We start from the raw sequence: 18,510 nt of genomic DNA on the forward strand, positions 1-18,510 counted from the left end.
TATACTGGCCCCCTACAAGGAAGAAAAGAAATAACTTACTGTAAACTCTAATTATTACAACAACATCCAATTTAACCCTGTCGTTCATAAGCAATCACGTATATTGTTCCACGTATACTTCTCACAAATGATGGTATTGCTTACATATATAGCTGTCAAAATCAGAAAATAATCCCAAATAATTTTCAAACACTATGGTGGGGCATAAACAAGTAACGCCCGATAATGGGCAGGTGGTTAAGGCGCTCCACTTGTAATCTGAAGGTCGCGGGTTCGAATCCCCATCATACCAAACATGCTCACCCTTTCAGCCGTAGGAGCGTTATAAAGTGACAGTCAATCCAACTGTTCGTTGGTAAAATAGTCCAAGAGTTGGCGGTGGGTGGTGATGGCTAGCTGATCTCCCTCTAGTCTTACAGTGCTAAATTAGGGACGGTTTTGTGCGAATATAAAAAACAAAACAGAAAAGCATAAATATCCTCAACATTCCTATCGCTGCATCCAGCTTGCTATTCAGATCGTCTTTATGACGTTTCATAATCCGTCTATATAATACGAAGCGTTGTAAAGACCATCACTGATGTAGATATTTCAATAATATAATAAAAAGCGTGAGATACGGTTTTTCTGGTTAATTATCAGGAGAACAATCAGGAATAAGAATGAAAATTAAATTTCTGAAGAACACTTCACACTGCTAGTAAAGCTACACAACACCAAGTATCCTGATACGTATATCTGATAATTTTACACGGTAAGAAGTGTAGACACATCCAAGGTAAGAAGTTCAATTTCTTAAAATTTGGTTATCAGAATCTGTAATGAGCAGAAATGCCATATTACCATCAAATCTGTAAAAAACTCCAAATTATAAATACGAGAGACAGGAAACTTCATCAGATTATGCATAAGTTGAAATCGACAAAGATCTCTACGGTATGCAGGAGTAACTACCAAGAATTTCTGTTGCTCAGAATGTATGTATAACAAGGACGACAACTTGTGACGCGACGGAGAAATAAGACTTAGTTTGAAGAGGTCTCAGCGAAGGACTGAGGACTGAAGAAGACGTAGAAACATATTTCTGGCAAAGTATTTGTTTCTTAACCCTCTAGAAACTGGCTATACTAGTACATCCTGCTCGTATGTTGTTGTTTTTTTTAAATGTTTAACCATACACTTGAGAATAATGAAGAGATAAAAAAGTTGAAAAAGTTTAGTTTAAACAAGTCACGTGCAGGTGAACACGGAGCAAAGCTGAATGTTGTATTCTAACTCCAAGAAAATGCTCGTTTTTTTGTGTTTTTTTACATCTACTGTTTTCGTACAGCGAATGTGACAGTTTCGGATGATTCCGTCAAGATACATTACCCTGGAACATCTGATGGTCTTATCCAAATCATAATGACAAGCGTAGTAAAAGTAATGTGTGTATATAATTAACATATGATTCTTTCATTCCTTTTTTTTCACACTTCCTCTTATTTTTTCACACGGATAAAAGACGGAAAATGAAATACACAGCATTGTTAATAAAGCCTGTCAGCAAAATCTGTGTAGTGTAATTATTAACTCTACTAAATTGGCGAAACTGGTGGCCCTCACGAATCAACGAAACCGGAAGTTGACGCTTAGCTATTTGAGCCAGAGAGACAATCTCACAGAGAAATATATATATATATACACTACACGTATTCCTTGCTAGCTTTTAATATATTTCTCCACCTAACGACGTATTATGAATGTTATCAGAGTTGTCAGTTATCAGTATATATCTGTGTGGATACAAGGAAAATACAGGATAGGATAAATAAACACGTAGCGGTCGGCGTAAGAAATTATTGATTATTAAGCCGCATATTAAATAAAAAAGTAAATCAATGCCTTCTTCCTAGCAGAATTAACTTTATCATCAACCATATAAAATTCGAAACGCAACACGCAGAACGTTCGAGTGCGAGTGTTTGTATACATACTCTCCTATTCATCTAAAAGCACGCCTCGCCAGTCAAAGCTATTATATTAATAACATGGGCTTCCTTCCGCACTGTCAAGCAGACAGCTCCCCGTTTCTTCCCCTACACGTGAGACCCGCCCTTTAGGGCGCCTGTCTACACCCCCAGCTTCACTGGTGCAATCAAAAGGTCCACAAACAAGCTGTGTCTGTCAATTCAAACTACCAATAGTGATTGGTCAGTAATAATGTCAGTTTTACATGACGGCCCTACCTAGCACGTAATTAAGATACAAACAAACACAACAAATTTTTAACATCCCTGAACATATGTTTTTACTGTATTTTTCCTTTAGTCTTCACATAAAAGTTGAATCATACAACGAAGAGGTACGTGACTGCACTATTATCTAAAATAGCTATTCAAACAGAAAATTAGATACAGTTTTTAGTCAATTAAGAACCAAGGACAACTGCAAGCTAGAAAAACGAAAAGAGATAAGTACATACGTGAAGAGATTGCAACGCCTTCGTGCACAGGGTGAGGGCAAACTGTTACTACACAGATTTCAGTTAGTACTCAAGAAAATAATTCAATTGTTTATTTCTGAGTAATAGTCACAACTTAAACTACGTTCTAATTGAAACAACTGTACAAATAACTTGAGTTACTTTTGACCTATCCTGCATACCTGGAAGACCTTGTTCTTATCCTAATCAAGGTATCAGTTGTGACTGTTTTCTAAACTTTTAAGTATCCCTGAAATCATGCTTATAGACATGTGAGCTCTTCGAATACTCCTCTATATAGAATAGAATACTACTCTACTGGTAGATGATTGGTATATTTCATTATATTCAACATCTTGTTCAGTACTGTTATTATACCTTTGAGATTTTCTGACAAAACTTCCCAATGAAATACTCAAGTGTAGACTGACAAAATATTACAAGACAAATTTAAGCCTGAATAAAGAAACAATTCACAGTTATGTTATGCATGAAATACGTTAACCAACAAATGGCATATTTGAGATGTAATCTCAAAAACCTTATAGTTTGTTTTGTTTTGTATTTCGAGCAAAGCTACACGAGGGCTATCTGGAATAGCCGTCCCTAATTTAGCAGTGTAAGACTAGAGAGAAGGCAGTTAGTCAGTACCAACTCTTGGGCTACTCTTTTACCAACGAATAGTGGGATTGACCGTTATTTTATAACGCCCCCACGGTTGAAAGGGCGAGCAAATTTGGTGTGACGGGAATTCAAACTCGCGACCCTCGGATTACAAGTCGAGTGTCTTAACCAACCTGGCCGGGCACCAAAAATCTTATGAAAATGAAAATATTAATAATTCATTTCAAAATTCCCAGTGGCATAGTGGTATGTCCGTAGACTTACAACGCAAAGAACTGTTTTTCGATATCCATGGTGGACAGAGCACAGATAACTTATTGTGTAGACTTGTGCTAACTACAGACAAACAAACCATTTCAAAAACTCGTTTATGGTTGCTGTGTTTATAAAACTATTAGCCATTTTTGATCTCTAAAACAGCACACTGTAGCTCACTGGAAGCAAGCAACTTCGTAATACTAAAATTCATTGTTTGATCCCTACGTTGGTCACACCAAAGATAACCTATTTTGCAGCTTCGCATTTAACAGTAAATAAAACGCACACGGGCGCAAAAACGTTTACTCGATGTCAAGCATAAATGATACATCTGTGGTTGTTCTCATAACACAAAAGCTTATTTCAAAGGTTCTTGATGAAAAAACAATAAACTACTTACACCTTTTCCAACAGATGCATTGTCGATCATATACACTTTTATATATTTGTACTTAGTATTGTTCTGTTTTATGATAGTATAGTGTTTCACACTTACTCTAAATCCACTATTAATCTTTTTTACACACATAATTTCAAGTTCCCCTTTTCCGTTTAAGCATCGATTAGTGAGAAAGAAGACTAAACATATTATAATAAAAACCAAAAATTAATTAACTCATTTTGGTTGAATATTCGACTCCTAATGATGACTTAAAGATTTTGAAATGTTACTTACACTGTCTTTGACAAAATGATTGTTTGTACCCATATCGGTCATTTCTACAAAGTCCCTCATCATCATGAGCTGTCTCTAATCTATAACTCAATATGCGTCAACCACGCTCGAGCGGCACCAGTGACTTTCATTCAGCACACTGAGATAGAGTCAGTCAGCGAATGTAAAATTTTAATGTTAGCATGAAATATCACTAGTATATTTCTAGCGTCCATACTTACAATTCCCCACAATCGAACTAATTTTCACGCCGACTGGTAATTATCACAATACAAGTTAATACTTTGCAAGTACGTTGTGTCGTGTATCACGTACAGTCAGTAATTTTATTCAAACTAATTGGACAGAAATGGGATATCCTGCTCTACTAGCTTATTCGATTACTGCAAGCTTCATTCACAGTTTGATTCCACCGTGACAACAACTCCACTAGTTTTTATATTATGTTTCAATTTCGAAAATCAACCCTTCGAGTCACTTTGTCTCCAAATCATTCCAGATTAAAAGGAAAAGGATGATCTGACAGCATACTCCAATACTTCCCACAGATTATCAAATGGGTTTGGATCTGAAGATTTGATTTGCCAATGAAGATTATGGCAAAAAACACATTTTGAAATAGTGAAGAACAATACTGACACAAATTATATTGGTATTGTCATCTGGAAAATACCTATAACCTATAGGAAGACATTCAGCATAAGAAGATATATTCGGTCTCCTTGAAAGCTTAAGAACTTGTAGGATTTAATAAGATAATTCAGAAAGACCAAGGAGCCCAATTCGTTAGTACTGTATCTCATGCATTGTTCTTTTTGAAATGAATGTTCTTTGTTCGTGGTAGATGTCGCCTCTGTCGTTGCATACCTATGGTTTTTGCAACTGTTCTAAACTTCCGTCTATCCCTTTCTCGGACTGGTTTATGTTGTCCCCGATTTCCCCAGTTTGTTGATGTGTGTTAAAATTTGACACCCAGTATAGGCTTTTATTTCCATGGAGAGGGTCCCATTGTGTTTGGACTGCGCATAACCTAAATGGTGAGAATTTTGGGGCTGTGAATCCCAGGTTTCATAGTTGATACCTACACTATAGGAATGACGGCCAAATCACACTATTTGGCTACAGAGGTAGTAGCGTCTGGCGTTGTTGACTAGCTAACTGCCTTTCCTCTAATCTGTCAGCTCAAAATTAAAGACGACTATGATAGATAGTCCAGCTGAGCTTTGCACAAACATCCGAAATATTGATTCAGTTAGCAAGTCTGAGGTTAATACGACCCCAAAGGCAATGCCGCTACTTTCGAGGTCAGATACATTCTTAACCTTCTTCATAAAAGTGGAAAGTGAGAACTGTTAAAACCTACACTATGTTGTTGTTGTTTTGAATTAGGCACAAAGCTACACAATGGGTATCGAGTGAGAACTACCTACACTATTCATACTGATGCAAAAGGAACGAGCATTTTGTTGTCTTGTTTAATCATTGAATAACGGAAAAACAAATAAATATTGATGTTTCTAAATGTTTTGGCCATGCAAGTTAGATTTGTAATGTGAAACACTGAACTGGGCGTCTTATGTAAAATGTGTCACGTGTAAAATATAAAAGCTAAGTAAACAAGTTAAGTATTACAATACGACTTACAAACAAAGCTAAGAAAACAACTTAAAAAACAAAAACAATGCAGTAAAACAACTTACAAAACAAAAACAATATAAATAATAACTTACAATACAGAAATAAAGTAGAAAATACCTTTAAATACAGAAACAATGTAGAAAACAGCTTACAATACAGAAACAATGTAGAAAACAACTTACATGTACAAACTTCATATACAAGTCGACATGTACAACATATAACAGCTAAGTTCTATATACAAATTGTCATTCATAACATACAACTTAGCTCTATACACAGGCTGTCATGTACAACCAATAATAGTTGGCCCTCTACAAGAGACGTATCATGTATAGGCTCTGTATATAATCCAAGTGTATAACATACAAAAACTAAGCTCCATGAAACATCGATAATATCAAAGAGCTATGTTCTACATACAAGTCCTTTTCATGTATGGCATATAAAGCTGTACAACTGTGCCTGCTTTCCATAGAGTTGTGACACGTATAGTAAATATTTCTTAAGTGACATCTATATATATATATATGTATGTTTTCAGCACCAATGTTCTACAGTGTAATGATAAAATGGCAAACAACAATTTACAAGAACATTCTGGATGGTTCGACACAATCTGGGCTTGTTCTATTCATGCAGCATGTTCCCCCAAAAACAAACAACCTTATCATGCTAATATAATAATAAATAGTTTAAAAAAACACAACGATTTGTAAGCATTATAAGGTTGTTTGTACACAAGTACACACACAGAAATCCTTGGCGGTTACCAGTGTATCTTATTAAAATAAAACTGAAATTAATATACAAGTTATGTCACGTTAAGGAACACTTGTGAGTTGACACGAAAAGTTGTGTCGCTCTTAACATAAAGTAACATTTTTCTGTTCCCAAGTTCTGTCATCTAGAACATGTGTGTGTGTTTTTTCTTATAGCAAAGCCACATTGGACTATCTGTTGAGTCCACCTAGAGAAATCGAACCCCTAATTTTAACGTTGTAAATCCGCAGACTTAGCACTGTACCAGCGGGGGGTACAATCTAGAACATCCAAGTCTTTAATCGATATACACTCTGTGCAATGTAACATTTTGTGTTCTCTCTTACTACAAACAACAGTTCTTAATTGACACGTACATAACAAGACAGACGTACACTTGCAAGTTTTCACTAGCAACTTTTCGTAATCTATGACCACCATTTTTAACATTTCTATGTGTACCCATACACATCATTGGTGATCTATTATGCATCTTTATTACACGTAGAATATATCTAGATGTCTACAAGAGACATCAAATCGTGCAACATAATATATCAGTACTGTGATACATCACGAACAGTTTTCCAGTTCAATAGTGAATTCATCTCAGATCACGTTATGATATTCAACTACATCCTACGCATGCGCAATGATGGGAAACTTCTGTGACCATTACTAACGAAATCACAGATATCGATCAACGCCTAGAAAACAACCGGAGTGTCGACAGCTCGCGTTCATCCTCCCCGGCGAGGTTTCCACTACACCACTGCTTGGACAACCAAGGTCGTTTAACCTGACGTCAGTTGGCTGACAAGGGCGATACCACTACACGGGAAGAGGGAGGGAAACATGTTTTCTTATAGCCACTGACACAAACTACCACGATTGAAGTCAGCTGTGAGAAACAAACCTTTATATGCACTAGCAGTTTTCTCTACGTGCAGGTAACGCAGCGCGTTGTCATCCAGCCACGTGACCACAGAAATTTCTGAGATACAACAGGAGTGTTTTACCACAAATCGAGTTGAAAAAAAAAGAAAAATATACCAATAAAAACATTAATAAGACCCGGTTTCTAGATAAACCAGTCTGCTTTTTATGTAACTGTGGGGCAGTGTTTATTAAGTAAATAATTATCACGGAAGTTTGTCCAAGCATAAAAATTACTGTCCTATCATAAAAATGTAATTAGCAGCTTAATCTACATTAAAAATCAACTAAGGTTTAAAAAAGAAATATTTGAGGCAAACTAGCAGTAAACTAGGGAACATCACATGCAACAAACCTAAAAGAAACCCACAGCCAATAGAGACAAAGCAACAAAGATTATGCGTGTACACGTATATGGTTTATCGTAGTTCACCACATACTTGATATTGTAATTTAATAATTTTAGTCGCACATGATGAGACAAATATCCCGAAGATTCCTCATTGTAAGGACTCTTAGTTACCAATATCCCGAAGATTCCTCATTGTAAGGACTTTCAGTTACCAAGTTAGAGGATTCATTTTCTGATAGCTTTAGCCCTCATCCCTCCCGCTTCCCACAAAAAAAAAAGATAAAATTTTGATAAGCGCTAATATATTTTTATCTCAAATCATGATAAAATGGTATATAATATATTCATATATCCTCTCACAGAGTGAAGTTTTGTAACTATAAATACTCGTTTAATAAGTTGCTAGCTGCAATATTCTTCACGTGGCCGAGTTTATTTGTGCTAATAAAAAAAACGATATGTAAGAACCTTCCGCACATTCTAAATCTTCATTTCTAATTTCCTTTTGATGTTTCATTCAAGAACGTAGAGGAAAAGTTAAATGACAGTATTTTCATCTCAATGCTAGGTCATGTGGTGTCACTCGCGCATGCATGAAATATCCTATATATTTATAATTCATTGTTAAAATGTCCATCCCGACTTCTCGTACTTAATGCAGTATCTTTGTCATTGTAGGCATCCACCGACCATGGATCTTAAATAATCCTTCTAGATGAAACTGCGCGTGTGCAGTACAAAATATTGTTTTAAAAACATATTGGGAATTTCTTTTCCCCCCTTTTTTGGCTGCAACAGAATACGTTTCTCACACATCTTAAACGTGCTTACGCTAATAAAATAAACAAAGTAAACATAAAGGAAGGGTCACGTGCCTACCAAGAGCGTTTCCACCCTTACACGTTCAGGTGTTTCACGTAAATACGTGTAGATCAAGTGTAGTGTAAAACTGTAACGTAAGACGTGACGTGACTCTCAGTCGATCTCGAAGGAAAGCTCTACTTCGTAGCGTTAAATTTTGTTATTGAATTTTGCGCAGAGCTACACGAGGGCTATTTGCGTTAGCCGTCCCTAAATTAGTAGTGTAAGACTAGAGGGAAGGCAGCTAGTAATCACTACCCACCGCCAACTCTTGAGCTACCCTTTTACGAATGAATAGTGGAATTGACCGAAAAGTTATAATACCCCCACGGATGAAATTTCGAGCACGTTTGGTGTGACGGGGATTCGAACCTGCGACCCTTGGATGACCAGTCGAGCATCTTAACCGCTTGGCCATATCGGTTCGAAAAAAGTATCTTCCAAGCTACAGCTTGGAGTCCACAGTTGTAATCGGATATTCAGTGACCAGTTTGTTTGTTCTAGATAACTTGGCTCTGGGAAGAAATACGGGTGAAGCAGCATTCTTTCGTTATCTTTAAAGAAAATTAAACAAAATCATCAAAGAAAACAACCTTCAATCTGTCAATCAAAGAAGGAAACGATACTGTTAAATGTTCTTTACCTAAACGATTTATATATATTTAAACTATAAATTACTGACAGAATATGCGAATGATGCGTTGGTATTTCATTTTGATTGATTATTTCGAGAGTTAGCTCAATAGCTAAAAGATAATTGTAAACAAAAAAAAAAATCCATTCATTCGATTACCGCTAATTAATTGTTAATGTATGCAACCTCGTGCGAGATATGGCATTATAATCACTTGAGAATATGGAATGATAAATGTATATAAATACATTTTTAAATTCGAAATTACAAAACTATAAACAAGTAATTTACAAAAAATAATGTAAACCTGTTACACCGGGTGGCTGTGGCGGCGTTACATGCGACGGTGAATCCCACTATTCAAGAGTTAATGGTGGGTGGTGATAACAAGCAGCATTCCATCTAGTCATAGACTGCTAAAGTAGGGACGGCTAGCGCAGTTAACTCGTGTAGCTTTGCGCGAAATTTCAAAACAAACTTGTGCAAAATTTGTAACTATGAATACATGTTTATTGCAACACAGTCACAGGTGACAATCCTAACCAGTATAGAAACCAGTATGGTACAGAAGTAAACTAAAACAGTAGTCGATGGTATTGTTAGAACGTACTTGCTTTTCTGGTAAATAACCTAAATAGGCTTAACAGTTCATTTCACTTTAATGTTGGCTCATTACCAAGAACTCGCTAATTGTTTTACAACAGGGGTTGGAACCATCGTCACTGACCGTGTCAGATTCACACGGATTGAATGGGGTAGGTGTTCGTCTGCGGAATGTCTCTCGAAACCCCTTCTTCCATATTTTCGACTTCCCCATGCAAGTACGGACCATTAAATCATTAAAACAGTAATGGCGTTTGTGCGAGTAGGGAGTTTTATTGGTTGGACCAAGAAAATCGGTGACTGTTACAATTCCTAAATAATGATGTGTAGTTTAGTCTATTCGAAGTTGAACATATTTGCCATCAAAAACTCGCATTTCCATTTACATGATAGCAATATAACGTGTTTTTTTTTTTTTCAGAAAAAAACTCATTTACATGTAATTGACAAGTAATGTTGTACACTGTACAAAGTGGTTACTATACGGATACTTCGCGTATGCATGGTTTATTGATTAAAATTACGTATACAAGCAAATAAACAAACAAAAAATCAGCTGTACACTTTGGAAATAAGATATCTAAAGAGCTGTGTCAACGAATAGGAATTCTAAAGTGATTTCTGTGTTTCCATTACTCATTGACCCAACTTTAACGGGTTAGTGGACACGCCAATATTTGAAAAACGTATCATAGATAGTGGAAGCACACACCAGTTCCATCTGACTTGTGATCTTGTCTAATAAGTCATTGTAACCAGATCTGCATGTGTTACAGATTCTCGTGATCCAGGCTAATAAGACATTGTAAAAAGTTACCTACGTATTGCTCCTAATATTTAATTTTATAAGACAGTGTATGTGATCAGTCAATACTGTGCTCAAGTTTCTCCAACTGCACTTGGTTATTCAGTACAATTAACTCTGCGAGGAAACAAGCCGGTAAACATTTCGTGTAACCTGATCAAATAAATTAGTGTAATCTTGTCGAATAACTCTATGTAATCAGTTTTGTCTGTGTTATATGTTCTTTTAATCTTTTCAAATAACAATGCAACCACTTCTGTCCGTCGTAAACCTTCCCGTAATGCAGTAAAATAAGTAACTGTAATTGTTTTTGTAGGTGTTAATGCTTCTTGTAATGTATTCAAGTGAGTCACTGTACTATGGTTGCAAAATATTAAACCTTGAGATACAGGCGTACCATGATATTAAGTGAGTGTGACATACCCAGTCTTAAACCTTGAGATACAGGCCTACTATAATATTAAGGAAGTGTGACAAACCCAGTCTTAAACCTTGAGATACAGGCGTACCATAATATTAAGGAAGTGTGGCACACCCAGTCTTAAACCTTCAGATACAGGCCTATTATAATATTAAGGAAGTGTCACATACCCAGTCTTAAACCTTGAGACACAGGCGTACTATAACACTATGTATTTGATGAATCATGTTACGCTCCTATTTGGTGGCACTTCTTTAACAAATATAAATCAATATATGGGCCAAAAATAAAGAGTGATCAGAAGTGTTGCTCTTATAGGAAAGGTAACTATTTTTTTTCCTCGAGATTAATCAACAACAACAAAAAGACGATGTTAGGGAAAGAACAACAATTTCTAAAATTTTATTTATGGTAACACGTCCTAATAATTCGTCTTTGATATAACGTTTTGACAACGTTGCGATGAATTGGTAAAATGACTGCTGATAATTATTTGCCTATTAAACTCACAGTGACTTCTAAAGCTTTAACTTCCATTCAAAGTTAAAATGTTTTGAAAAATGACTTTGAGAAGTAGAAGAAATCCATATCAATCTCTTAAAACAGTGGTTCCCAATCTCTTCTAGTCTGAGGGTCACTTGATGGCCTTCCCAACCTACACAAAATGCTTTAACATGTGATTCATCAGTTTCAAAAAACAATTACAAGTGAACCTTAATAATATCTATGAAGTGCTTTTTCCATTAAATTGGATGTTTGTAATTTATCGCGACCTTTTCCTATTAATTTATATGTATTATAATTAGACCATTAACAATTTATTATGTTTGGGTTAAATTTATAGATTGATGAGCAATTAGATACACACTTAGTTTTATGTAAGGTTATCATATTTTCATTTTAAAATACAAAGCAATCCTGTAATTTAATTAATTAAACATAACTGTTATTGCTTTGTTCTTTATTATAATTCAAATTAATTCAGCATCTTTGTCTTTTCGGCCCATCTTTGGTGCCCCCCCCCCCCAGCTAACACTTTGGGAAACTGTCATAAAACATGTCGCTCCTAAAACTGAGCAGAACAAGAAATATTTTATGAATAACTCAATGCAAGTTTGTTTCGCAAAAACATAATTCTAGTGCTAACAAATAACAAAGAAGTTGGCAACTCCCACTGCGGGGCTTGCTGCAAAATTACACGCCTCACTTTGGGGGAATGGGTGCATTATTAGTGTAACAGTCAAAAACAACTAGTTGATCAGAGTAGTCCAAGAGTTGGAGTTTCCTTCCATCTAGTCTGTCAGTTCAGTACGAGAAAATCCGAAACAAATAAACAATTTGCGTAGCTTTCTGACAGTCCATATAAATAATGTTGTCAAAACCTTGATTTTAATTAGAACGTTATTAAAATTAAACGAATACAAGTATTATATCGTGTACCAAAAAACAAGGCTGACTTTAGGATTATATTGAGTGAGTGTGCAGGATCTGGGATCTATCGAAAGTAGTTTGATTTTCGGACGCATTTTGCACGAACAGCAGGTGAAACTTATTTGTTTATTTCTAGCTACAAATGTGTACCATTAGTACGAACAATTTCACTGATGAGTTGGCTTTTCTTTAAGACTCATACACAAAATTGCGTGCATTGGAAACAAACTGGCCAAATTCACACAAATAAGAAAACTTCTCGGCTATAGTTATTTGTCGGGAAAAGACCCAAATTTAAAAAAAACACCCGGTAGGTTAGTGGTAAGTTTACGAACTTATAAACGCTAAAATCCGGGATTTGATTCTCCATAATGGACAGAGCGCAAACAGCCCACTGTTTATAGATTTGCGCCAAACAACAATTCATTTTTTTTCGTTAACCAGAGCCCAAAGTGTATAAGTTTGTTTGTTTGTTACAGAAGGTAGCTAATAAAAAAAAGCCCACTGATCGAATGGTGAAGCTTTGCTGTCACTGTTATATGGTGTGTGTTTTTATGGCAAAGGATTCACAATCTGTACAAGCTAATCACTATGCCATACGTGACCCCAAATTGAATAAGCGATAGAAAGTTAATTATTAGCTGCAGTGTTGACATATGCATCACTTTGAAACTTGGGGCTGTTTGGTTTGTTTACGTGTTTTTTTTTCTTTGTTTTTGTTTTAAACTTTTCAAAAGACTAAAGGACAGATCAATCGTTCTAGATATATATAAATGCAAGCTACGTAGAAACTGGCATATTAGGATGTATGCAGCTGCGCTATTCTGCGCAAATTGACGAAGAAAACAATAATATAAAAATGAATGAAACAGAAGAAAGAAAGATCCACTTTCTAGCAGCTGCTGTTCACGAAAGCAAACTGCCACGTGGCACAAAAGTGGATAATTTAACTATTTACTGGATTAACTGTATGAGTTAATCCAGTTTATAAAGGAATATCTCTATAACCCTGGTAATTATATATACACATATACATATGTGCCTCATACAGCGTTTCCCTAAATATAGGGCGACCACCAGAGGGCAGAAAATGAGCGATTAGGGTAGAAGCAATAGCATATAGTTTTCGTTAACTAAAAGAATGAGTAATTAGTAGAACACATATCATTTTAATTTGTATCCGTGTGTTATATCTTGTCACTTAACTCACTGTTTCACTGATTTAAATGAAAACAACAACAGAGGGAGGGGCGCAAGAGCCCTTATTTATTTACTAAAGGGGTATGTGTGATTAAAGATTGGGAAACGCTGCCATAATGACTTTCGAACATGACAGTGTGACAATAATCTGTTCATTTAGTGTGCAACGGATTTTATGACGTGATCTCTTTTCAAGTCTCGTTTCAAACATCATTCGTAGAACAGCAGTACGTCTACGGATTTACAGCACTAACATCAGGGGATCGATTCCCCTGTGGGTACAGTAGTTAGCTCAATGAGGCTTTGCTATAAACACACACACCACGAACTAACAAATAATATTACTTTCTGCATCTGTGCTATGAGAAATTTATAAGCGAAAGAACTTTACTGTTGAGTCACGTGCTGCCTAGTGGTCAGCGTGCCGGACTTTAGGATCGGAGGTTCCAAGTTTCGCGTCCTGTTACCGACGAAAAAAATATATAATAATTTGCGCCCCATGCTTCGGGACTGTGGAAGCGTTATAAAAGTGATGATCACTTACGCATTCCAAAAGTTCTATTCTAACTGGTAGCTAGCTCAGTGGTAATCTTGAGTGTTCCACAACACTAAAATCAAGGATTCGACCCGGAAAACCCACTGTGTAGTTCTCTGTTTAACAACAAACGAACAATATGCACACATCATCCACTATCTTTATATACGGTAATAACAATATATTTGCTAATGTGTTTCTCTGCTTTGGTCTATTTTAATGTACAATCGTCATAAGCTTCTGACACTAACAATGGCACTACTTCTGCAAGTCCTATTCTTACTGTATCAACCTACGACTTTATACATTGTCACGAAATATTACATGACGAAATGTTTTGGTTGTTGTTAAATACTAAGCTACACAATATTCTCTGTGTTCTGCCCACCATGGGTATCAAACCCCGAATTCGGGCACCATAAAACAGAATGGAATATATATATATATATACGCATAACAATATTAACCCTAATATGGAGTCTTATCCATAACAATTCAACCTCTCTGTCAATAAGATTTAGAAGTGAATCCCAATTATCTCGGACTTCCCTGGAGACTGCAGCAGATTAGTGGCCGAAATTGAAGATAAAACTAGTTAGCACTTAGAAAGAACAAATGTAACCGTTCAATAGATTACCAAGCATGAACAGCGATTAATATCCAACTGCCAAAACTTTGCCATAAGTATCCAAAAATATCAGTTTTACAATAAAATATCTTACACCAAAGAAAGCAAATACACGGTAAATACACAATGAATTTTCTCCTGTTTTCTGTGCGATCCATCATAGTAAGCGTTGAATTACGTATGGAATTGCAAACAGCTGAACCGAGATGGAACGATAAGCGAATGCACATCATAAGGTTAAGACTGTAAGCAGGACGGGAGAGACTGGTCCATTCGAACTTCTCAATTGCACGTTGTCAAAACGAATTTCAGTCGCTGTTGTTATATTTTAGCGCACGCACTTGTCGTGAAGACACACAACTTATAATGCCGATATCAACAGATGGTTTACGGATCTATTAACATGTAGGAAAACTCCTCGTCTTTACGAACATCCGTTGCAACTACTGAGTTTATAGTTTTATTTTAGTGTCTCTGTTCTGTACTCATTTTTTTCTTCTTGAGCTATCAAGAAGATAGGGTAACTTCTTCAGTGGAATGTACCTACTGATTTACACTACATCTTCAACTCATAAGATTAGGTAATACGTGCACCTATATACGGGAAAAAATAAAAACATTTCTCTTCAAACGTATTTCGTAATTAACTTATATTTGTCGGCGATATTTGTGGAATATTACCGAGTGATAAAGTAGCTCTATATTCATTTGCATGCGAGACGTTTGTAGTATCATAAAGCACGTTTTATCAACTAACAAGAATATTTTGTTCATTGCTATTCTTAAAACCGATTGCATTTTTACATACAGAAACGAGTACAAGGAAATAACGCTCAAAAACGTCTTTTACTGATTGAAAGACTACGGGCATTGAGCACAGGTTGTTTGCACATAAAGCTACACAACACATGGTGAACGTCTTAACTCCAACAACAGCAAATAAGGTGTAATCATAGGCGAGATGCAGCTAAGCCTACTACGTCACTATCCCTCGTGAATAACACACGTGCTCGTGCAATATAAGGGAAGTTAATTTTCTGTGTCAAGCGTGTTTGGGTATTCCAAATTCCGAACATGCAAACAAGAAACCTTTGCACTTCTGTTTCATAGGGTGCAGGTTTCATTAAAGAAATAATAAATACAAATTGCGTAAAAATATTACTGCTTTTTTTGTAATGTGCCATTTGCAGAAAAACATCGAAGTACAATCTAATACAAAAAATAAGTGAAACAACCGCCTTGTTTAAGAAACTTTATATGATATAGCCTTAACTAGTTTTTAACGTTTCGTCGAAACGTTCACTCCCTAAATAAGAAGCACGTATATATCGAAGGAGAATCTTTACTAACTGTAAAAGTATAAATGTGACCTTCAAACTTCTATATCTACATTTTCGCCATTTTCAATAACAGTGATTAACAAGATATTGACAACTGTTAAAAGCTGCGTTCCGACAAAGTTGATTGTACCAAGATATATGCCCGAGTTTCTAATGGTTGTCATAGTTGCGTTCCGACAAAGTTGACTGTGCCAAGATAATTTTGATTCTAAATAAACAATAAGCCGATAAATATGATGTTTAATTAATTAAATGATGCAGTACATCCAAAGATGTTACTGTTTTTCAGTCAACATGGTTTAGGTTTGGGGACATCAAATGCTTAACTCATATCAAGGGAGCCTCAGACTAAAAGTGCTAAACTACAAGTTGTAACAAACAACATGTTCAACAAACCAAGTCGTCATGTAGCTTATAAAGACCAAACAATAATACATGTGAATGTCACAAGTTGTAACAACCAACATGTTCAACAAATCAAGTCGTCATGTAGCTTATAAAGACCAAACAATAATACATGTGAATGTCACAAGTTGTAACAAACAACATGTTCAACAAACCAAGTCGTCATGTAACTTATAAAGACCAAACAATAATACATGTGAATGTCACATGGTATAACAACCAACATGTTCAACAAATCAAGTAGTCATGTAGCTTATAAAGACCAAACAATAATACATGTGAATGTCACAAGTTGTAACAACAACATGTTCAACAAACTAAGTCGTCATGTAACTTATAAAGACCAAACAATAATACATGTGAATGTCACAGGGTATAACAACCGACATGTTCAACAAATCAAGTTGTCATGTAGCTTATAAAGACCAAACAATAATACATGTGAATGTCACAGGGTATAACAACCGACATGTTCAACAAATCAAGTCGTCATGTAGCTTATAAAGACCAAACAATAATACATGTGAATGTCACATGGTATAACAACTGACATTTCAACAAATCAAGTCGTCATGTGGCTTATAAAGACCAAACAATAATACATGTGAATGTCACATGGTATAACAACCGACATGTTCAACAAATCAAGTCGTCATGTAGCTTAAAAAGACCAAACAATAATACATGTGAATGTCACAGGGTATAACAACTGACATGTTCAACAAATCAAGTCGTCATGTAGCTTAAAAAGACCAAACAATAATACATGTGAATGTCACAAGTTGTAACAAATAACATGTTCAACAAACCAAGTCGCCATGTAACTTATAAAGACCAAACAATAATACATGTGAATGTCACAGGGTATAACAACCGACATGTTCAACGAATTAAGTCGTCATGTAATTTATAAAGATCTGAATGTCACAGAGTATAACAACTGATAGGTTTCGTTAATCAATCGTCTCGAAGGATTCAGAGACCGAACTTAACTTACAATACAGCATGGGGTCTCATGGTGTGTAAAGTCCGGCATTTTCCGCTGAGCGAGTTGTCTTATAACTACACTTAGCTAAGTTTTCTCATAAGAAGTAAAACAAAAAAGAAGAACCGCCAAATTCTATGGGTGTGCTGAAATGTAACAATAGTATAACTAACGCATCTCACTGAGTTTCAGTGTAACAATAGTATAACTAACGCATCTCACTGAGTTTCAGTGTAACAATAGTATAACTAACGCATCTCACTGAGTTTCAGTGTAACAATAGTATAACTAACGCATCTCACTGAGTTTCAGTGTAACAATAGTATAACTAACGCATCTCACTGAGTTTCAGTTAGCTTTTTTTTTAAACTTTTTCTCAGGCCAGAGACATACATTCCAAGAAAAACTGCGTTTTGTGTTGAAAGTATAAATTATTTATAACATGAGAACTGGATGCAGTTGCTATTCGACACACCTGCCTAAACTTTCTTCTATGTTTTGAGACCCTGGCATGGCCAGATGGTTGGGGCGCTTTATTCGCAATCTGAGGGTCGCGGGTTCGAATCCCCGCCCCACCAAACATTCTCTTCCTTTTGGTCGCAAGGGCGTTATAATATTTCGGTCAGTCTTTGGTAAAAGAGGAGCCCAGGAGTTGGCGGCGAGTGTTGACGACTAACTAACTGCCTTACCTCTAGTCTTTCACTGGTGCATTAGGGACAGCTAGAGCAGATAGCCTAGTGTAACTTTGCGCGAAATGCATAACAAATCATACTATTGCAGTGTTAACAACCAGTCTTTGCCATTTTTTCTGACTGTGGTTAAACGTAATTAAACTTAATAAATTCAAATCTGGCCTAGGATCAGGTTCTCTGTGGCTCTCGTGTAGAGACCTATAATGAGACCTCTTAAACGTTCATTCAATTTTACAGGAAGTGTAAATGGAACAACATAT

General features: G+C 36.0%; 1 protein-coding gene across 1 annotated transcript in view; it reads right to left on the bottom strand.

Annotated features, from left to right (window-relative positions):
- The window catches only part of LOC143234170 (uncharacterized), a 79,742-nt gene that overhangs the window by 6,835 nt on the left and 54,397 nt on the right, over positions 1 to 18,510 (bottom strand). The gene's annotated exons all lie outside the window — the stretch shown is intronic.

This window comes from Tachypleus tridentatus, chromosome 12 (assembly GCF_004210375.1).
Source record: "Tachypleus tridentatus isolate NWPU-2018 chromosome 12, ASM421037v1, whole genome shotgun sequence".
In the NCBI taxonomy this organism is placed as follows: Eukaryota; Metazoa; Arthropoda; class Merostomata; order Xiphosura; family Limulidae; genus Tachypleus; species Tachypleus tridentatus.